This window comes from Sparus aurata, chromosome 17, assembly GCF_900880675.1.
Source record: "Sparus aurata chromosome 17, fSpaAur1.1, whole genome shotgun sequence".
In the NCBI taxonomy this organism is placed as follows: Eukaryota; Metazoa; Chordata; class Actinopteri; order Spariformes; family Sparidae; genus Sparus; species Sparus aurata.
In genome coordinates this window covers 3,268,374-3,275,747 of record NC_044203.1, presented here as the reverse complement: position 1 = coordinate 3,275,747, position 7,374 = coordinate 3,268,374, and the positions used below count along the sequence as shown (strand labels likewise).

At 41.5% G+C, this 7,374-nt stretch overlaps 1 long non-coding RNA gene across 1 annotated transcript; it reads left to right on the top strand.

Moving 5' to 3' along the window:
* Positions 1-2,634: 2,634 nt before the first annotated feature.
* Positions 2,635-4,685, top strand: LOC115567023 (uncharacterized). The gene is made up of 2 exons (XR_003981120.1): positions 2,635-3,833; positions 4,166-4,685. It is a non-coding gene; the product is annotated as an uncharacterized LOC115567023 (long non-coding RNA).
* Positions 4,686-7,374: the final 2,689 nt, after the last annotated feature.

The window sequence follows — 7,374 nt, the reverse complement described above, 5'->3', positions numbered from 1 at the left end:
GCTGCAACATGTTTGGCATTAAGGTGGCAGCGGAGGCTGGAAGTGCTCCGGTGATTTCTTGCACAATTTGCACACAACTGTGCTTTTATCCAGGTTTCCACCAGGTAGTTTTCTAAAACTAAAATTTCCGCCCACCGAACCCAGCAACGACTTCTCATCGGTTTCGTTTTTCGTGTTGTGTCCTGTGCATATTACGGGTTTGCCAGGAACTCGTGCAACGACCAACGTTCCGCGCTGTTTGGAGTGCGTATTTGGAGTGCGTAATTAATTAACCGTAATTAATGCGATAAAGTCCCAGCCCTATTAAAAATATCGAAAATTATCAATATTTTTAGATCATACTGGAAGACATTGCAGGACATCCAAAGGTCTCAAACTCACAAAGGTAGCTGTACAAGCACACGCATACACACACACACACACTCTTACTTGACTGTAATCTCGTCTCTAAACAGGCGTGCAGTCTGTCAGTATCTCGTTGGGGGGGCGGTTGAATCAGTGGTGTAGTGGGGATTATTAAACATTTAGTATTAAAAATATCTAAAATTATCTGTTTTTAGATCATACTGGAAGACATGGACATCTTTCAATTCCAGTATAAGTACTGAGGCATTGCTATAATAACTTTCCTGTGTTGAGATTTTACTCCATTGACAGTTTTGTCAGAGCAATTTTGTTCTGCGATGAACGTGCACACGCGTATTTTCACACACACGATCAGCCATTGATGCCGTTGTGTGTTGGAGGGTGCAAACAGCTGCTCTATGAGTGGGGTCTGATTCGTGACGTGGTAGCACTTTTTTACCACTAGTTGCATAGATTAGCTTTCTCGAGCACAAAGTGCAGGAGCAAGCGCCTGCTGCTCTTAACTTCTTGCACGAGCTACCAAAAGGCTTACCGTCTTTCCCTATTTCTTCTATCCACGCCCAGCGCCATTTATTTGCTAATCTGTTATCAATTAGGAGGGTATCTTCCCCAGGCTTCATGAATTTACTCTCCATCCTAATCTCCTACGTGACGTCTCTGCATGGGTATCAATTCAGCATGACTCGGTTGAAGCACATATTTCCTAGACCCGCCCCATTTTACTTTTGATTGGCTAATAATGTTAGTTTGAGAGAGGGAGAGTTGTGTTCCCATCATATCATTGCCAGACGCACTCATGAACTCTCAAGTGATATCAAGACTTTTTTTTTTTATATAGGAATTTTTTTTCCCACAGCCAAATGCCGCACGCCGGAAATTAGGCATGGTGCCAGAATACTTTAAGCCCTGTGGGCTAGGTCAGTAGAGTAGCATGTTGTTGTAATGATAAGAAGGACTAGTGGGAGGAATGGAGTCAAGCAGAAACTAGAAACATCTAAATTTACAAATTGTGTGCTTGCAAAATTGAGTTTTAAGTATTTGAATCAGTACTTCATGTAGTCATCAGTACTTGAAGCAGTAGTTGAACAAGAGCAGGCAAAACAACGCGCTCATTTGAAATCAAACCGTTCCTCTGATCAATGATAAAACCACATGAAATTATTTGCACACGTTCCTGCTGCTCTTCTCAACCAAATGCAGTCATCCTGTCGAGACTGCGGTATTCTAGGATGTTGCTTTGGCAACTTTATCAAGTTTATAAGCAAAGAAGAGTTTTTAGTATGCCATTTTACTGGAGCTGAAGCACGCAAATAATAAAGAGTGACAAGACATCTGTGACCTACCTAGATGAAGTCCCACTTGAAGTCCAGCAAGTTCTTCAACAGTGTGGCAACGTGGGGGTTGACTCTTTCAGCCCTTTTTTGAACCACCTTGGAGATAACCTTTCCATGGGTGGCCTTGCTACCTCGTTCGGGATTTATACCGATGAACTGTCTTTAAAAAAAAAGAAGGAAAAAGGAAAATCCTAAATACTGCAAATACATAATTGTTACATTGGTCTGATGACAGGAAATGTATTTATGATTGCTTCATTTTTGGAAAAAATAAATAGCAATTGCAAACTATGAGAGTAATTTCAGGCACACTAGTAATGGTTTCAGAAAGGTTTTGTGCTCAAACAACTCAGAAGGAGGCACTGCCTTAAATGTATCCCTGAACTATGTCATTGGAGGTGGATTAAACTGACTGGAAACACACAGAGTTGCAGTGGCGACTGGCCAATAATGGAAAGTGATTTTATAAAAAATATATATTTTAGATTTTTTTCCAAAATAATCGTTTAAAAAAAATAATTACGGCTCATTTTACAAAAAAATTTGTTTTTAATTATCAAGAGCCAAATATATGCGGTATTCTAGGATGTTGCTTTGGCAACTTTATCAAGTTTATAAGCAAAGAAGAGTTTTTAGTATGCCATTTTACTAAAAAAAAATGTGTTTTTAATTATCAAGAAAGAGCCAAATATATGCGGTATTCTAGGATGTTGCTTTGGCAACTTTATCAAGTTTATAAGCAAAGAAGAGTTTTTAGTATGCCATTTTACTATATAAAAATATATACGTAATTTGCGTCCACGGTCATTTCCTCCTCTCCTGGGGCGCTAGAAAAGTCGCCCCAGCGCTGCAGCAGCTCAGCCAATGGTAGAGTGTTGCTGAGACAAATAAACACATAGCAACGGATAATTCAGCCAATTAGCGTCGTCAAATTTGATAAGGTTGGGGCGATGAAAATATCGCCCCAAGCTTGTGTTTAAGTATCCTGGCAACCAGAAACAAGTGTGGGAAATTGAGATGGCAGCGTCAAATAGAGTGAACAAGAACACACAGGACTTCAGCTACCCATACATTCTGTAAAATCTCTCTTGCTAAACCCCTTCGAAAGGAGAACTTTAACGGAAAAAACTACGTATTAAAGAACTTGGACCTGATAAGCCCGGTCCGAATTTAACACAGCAGACACATGAGAAAGGTAAAGTGCACCAGAGGAGCCTCTCTCTGAGTTGGTAACTTACGACAGGACGGCTTGGCTAACGTTAACTGGATGTACTTTTGCAGCTGCAGTATTCTGCTACCCGTGTTTACTTTTTAAAATGCTGGGGACAGATGCTACATGGACTGTAACAGGAGTCAGAGACCTAAAAATGCTGTCAGAGTGGATCAAAAAACATGAATGCTCGATGGTACACATGAACAACGCTGTCAAGCTAGCCATGCTAGGCAGGACTAGCATAGCTGCGCAGCTGGACGAAGGACACAGGATTGCGGTGAGAAAACACAATGAAGAGGTGGAGACATGGACAGACATATTTTATCGAAGATCATTGATTGTGTAAAATTCTGTGGAGCTTTTGAGCTGGCATTGCAAGGCCACTTAAGACACCATCCTTCAACAACCCTGGTATTTTTTTGTAGCATTTTTCGGGGATTAGTCGATTTTGTGGCCCCTGGACTGTGTGTTAGAGGAGCACCTGAAGACCGCCACCGTCTTAAAATGCACCTCAAAGACAGTTCAAAACGAACTTTTGGTCTGCGTGCTGTCGGTCCTTCGAGACTGCATTCTGGAGGATGTAAAAACGGCAGATTATCTAGCTATCCAGGCAGATGAAACAACAGACACTGCCACTCAGCTGGTGCTTGTGCTACGTTGCATTTTACGAGTTCATCCAGCTTCCAGACGCGACCGCTGACACAGTCGCCACTGCGGTGTTGGAAAGGCTGAAGACAATTCTTCCTGAGGGACAACGGGAAAACTACTCGCCTAGGTCTATGACGGAGCTGCCGTGATGAGAGGAGCTACAGGTGGGATCCAGCGCAACGTTTAAGACGTTTACGAGAGACCCCACTACGTACGCTGTTACGCTCATCAGCTGATCCTGACAATGCAGCAGGCAACATCCCACATCAGAGGTAAGCTGTAACAGTGTTCTGTATACAGTTCATGAGGTGTTTACCTTTGGTATCTTTGTTTTCAATTCCTGTATAATTATGACAGTTAGCCTATGTATTTGAATATCCTGAACTATTCACCATACAGCTACTGAAGAACGTAAACACACCGAAATGTTTAAATGTAGTTTTTTCACATTTATTATATTTAACAATAAGCTGTCCTTGTTTTTCCATACAATTTTATATGGTCAGCTTGTAAGGAGATAATGATGATATTTACACGGTGAGATGTGAACATTTAATTCTACTGTTTATTATGTGTAGTGAAAAAAATCTGTATCATTTCATAGGTATGTGATAGCATTCTGAGGCGTGCCAAGGAGAGGTTCTCTTTCACCAAGCACCTCATCAGTGCCACTCTGCTGCAAGGAGACTTGTTCCCCCAACACAGCGTGAAGTCCCTGGATTCAGCACTGGAAACCACTGTGGAAGCCTATCTGATATGGACGAGGCCAAACTGAAGACAGAATTGTCCCTTGTCTGTGAAAATGAAGAGTTCAAGGCTTGCAGTGTTGCACTGGCTCTCATGCAGGTTTTCATGGAAAACAACCTCCAGGACACATTCAGTGAGATTGTAAGTCTTCTTTAGATTCTCATCACCACACCGATGACTACAGAAGAATCAGAGAGGTGCTTCTCTACTTTAAAGAGGATAAAAACATTCCTTAGGAACACCATGAACGCACAATACCGCCTGAATGCACTGGCTCTCCATGGAGAAAAAGCTGATGCAGACATTCCTGACTTTAACACAAAATCATTGAGAGGTTTGCTACTCAGAATGACAGAATATATCTATCTATAAATGCACGGAATCTCTGTCTGTCTGTGTGTGTGTGTGTGTGTGTGTGTGTATGTGTCTGTTGGTCAAATATCTCTGCGGATAAGGATCACACTGACCCGAGACTTTCAACATGGCTGCTGCGTGGTTCAGTGGTGTGCATCTAAGCATTTGTTTGGACTGCAATGATACCGTGAATAAATTATTTCATAAATGCTTTACAAATTCCGCCGAGCATTGTCCACCAGAGCCACCACAGTCACGTGCGCATCAGAGCCAATCACTGCAGAGCTCAAGCCCACGACGTACCTGAAGAAACAAGCGGATTTAAACCTGCAGCGGCGCGAGCTGGACCGGGATTTTGCCGGCGGTTCGGTCCGTTCTGTTCTGTTCTGTTCTGTGCATCTAAACTGACTGTTGTGGATTAATGAGATTAAACGAGTCCGGACCGAGTCTGTTCGGGTCTGAGGAGATCCGGAGACGCGCGGACAACAAAGTGGAATCGGAATCTGTGGATGTTCATGGTTAGCTACACGGCCCACCTCCCGAGGCGACGGACCGGACGCATTGGCACGTCCAAAACCGGACCTAGGGTAAATAATGTCCTCCACGCTTTTTCGCGAACATTGCCGTCACGTTTGCTTTGTGTCTGGTGCAGGAAGAAACGGTAAAAACGAGCTTTTGTCACAAAAGTGTCCAAGCAGCAAGTTTAGTTGTTGAGGAACAGGAAGTTGTGGGAGGGACCTAGGCGGATGATTGACAGGCAACGACGGTCGGACAGCGATATTGAGAGTTGAAAGATTTGTTACATTAACGTGTTTGGAGTGTGTAGTTAGTGTGTTATGTAGTGTTTGGTGTAGTGTGTTTAGTGTGTAGTGGAGTCGGTTTTTCGTTTAATGAGTCAGAACAATGAGAAGATGCTGAATGTGGAGCAGGCAGTGCAGCTCTCAAGGGGCACAGGAAGACCTGAGCATTGCCTGCATTTAAATGTAAATAGTTACATATAACTTTGTACATTTTTTAAATGTATGCACAAATTTAGCAAACAACAATTTATATTTGCATTATAAGTAAAAAAAAAAACGGTTTGTTAAACATATTTGTGGTTTTCACAGTAAAACAAATCTAACTTTTTCTACTCAGATTTTATGTTTTTTTTTGTGATTTTAGGTCCATTGTGTTAATACAGTATGTCAAAATGAAAAAAGAACTGTACAGTCACACATGTGAGGTTGTGCTGAAAATAATGACAGCCAATTATACCCTGGAATATCGGATTTCACAACAAACCTAAATATCCCTGACGTCCCACCTTCAAACACAGCCTCATTTGGCCATCCATGAAAAAGCTGCTTAACCTCCCACTTTTTTATAGGAATACACTTTTCTTACGGGCACTGCACTAGTATGTTCAAATAAGACTCACACAAAAAAAAACACACATATACAACTCAGCATTTGCACACTCCAATTGGTTCAATTTATGCTCCTTTGCCAGTTTTTCTGTGTTAATCTTTAATCATCATCCACCTGTAAATGTTTCTCAAGAACTTTAATTTTGTATGAAGAGTATTCACTAATATACATCTCATACCATTGTCATTATCTGTCAAACTGTTGATTTCTAAAGGGCAATTAAATGATTATTGTTTATGCCTAAAACAATGGTATCTTTTGGTTTGGGTTCTTTTATTGGGATAGTTACCGTAAGCTTCTGGCACACACAGCCCCACATAGAATATTTTTCACCAGCTGCCACTGCAGAGTTGTCATCCAAATCCAGTGAAAAGTGTGCAGATCCAGAAAGGTTATTTACTTGAGCTTGTAATGTGAGTATCTTATAAATTCCAAAGTAAAATAAATCAGAAAGGTTTTGATTTAGTCCCTTGAATTATTTTGGAATTGAAAAGATAATCCCCATTTGCACACACGACTCCCTTTCAGCAAGAGGACAGAATTTGGAAGACTATTCTGTGTTTCCACTCTAACACTTTAATCCACTGCCAGCGCCATAGATTAGTGATAGGATGACCTGATGTTTTCTGTGACACCGAAGTTCCACAAAATTGGACCCTTTTTTGAGCATGCTCTGTTGAGTGTGATTTTGTCTGTCTTATTGTAAATAGTCTTTTTGTGTGTGTGTGTGTGTGTGAGAGAGAGTGTGAGTGAGTGAGTGAGTGGAGCGAGTGACAGAGAGAGTTTGTGTGTGTGTTTTCTATTCAGCACTTTGAGATGTTGTGATTGATGCCTTGATATTGGCCAACACCAAGTGGAAATCCTCATCCTCCAGTCATCCAATAGACATCTAATATATCTTACCCATCACTACTTGTGTCACATACAATAGCGTGGAGCTTAATATATTACCTGTGTCATTTACACCAGTAATAGCTACCTTTGAATGAATTCCATGGTTTGGGAGGCCGCGTCTGGATACCAGAGGTCGAAAATGTAGAAAACCGCAAACTGTGCAGACAATCCGGATACAAAGGTTGGCTGAATGCCCTCACAGACCACGTGCCCCTCGATGCTGATCATCCATTGGCTGTTTGTCCTGGGCTCATTTCCTATGAAATATAGAGAGTGGAATGAGGAAGAATCTCCAGTTCCAAAAGTATTTACCTTGTCCAGTGCCATCTAACATCATTTTGATTGACATATTAACTGCTGTATTTCTCAAAAACAGGAAAAAGACAGTTGCCAGGATTGTCAGATGGG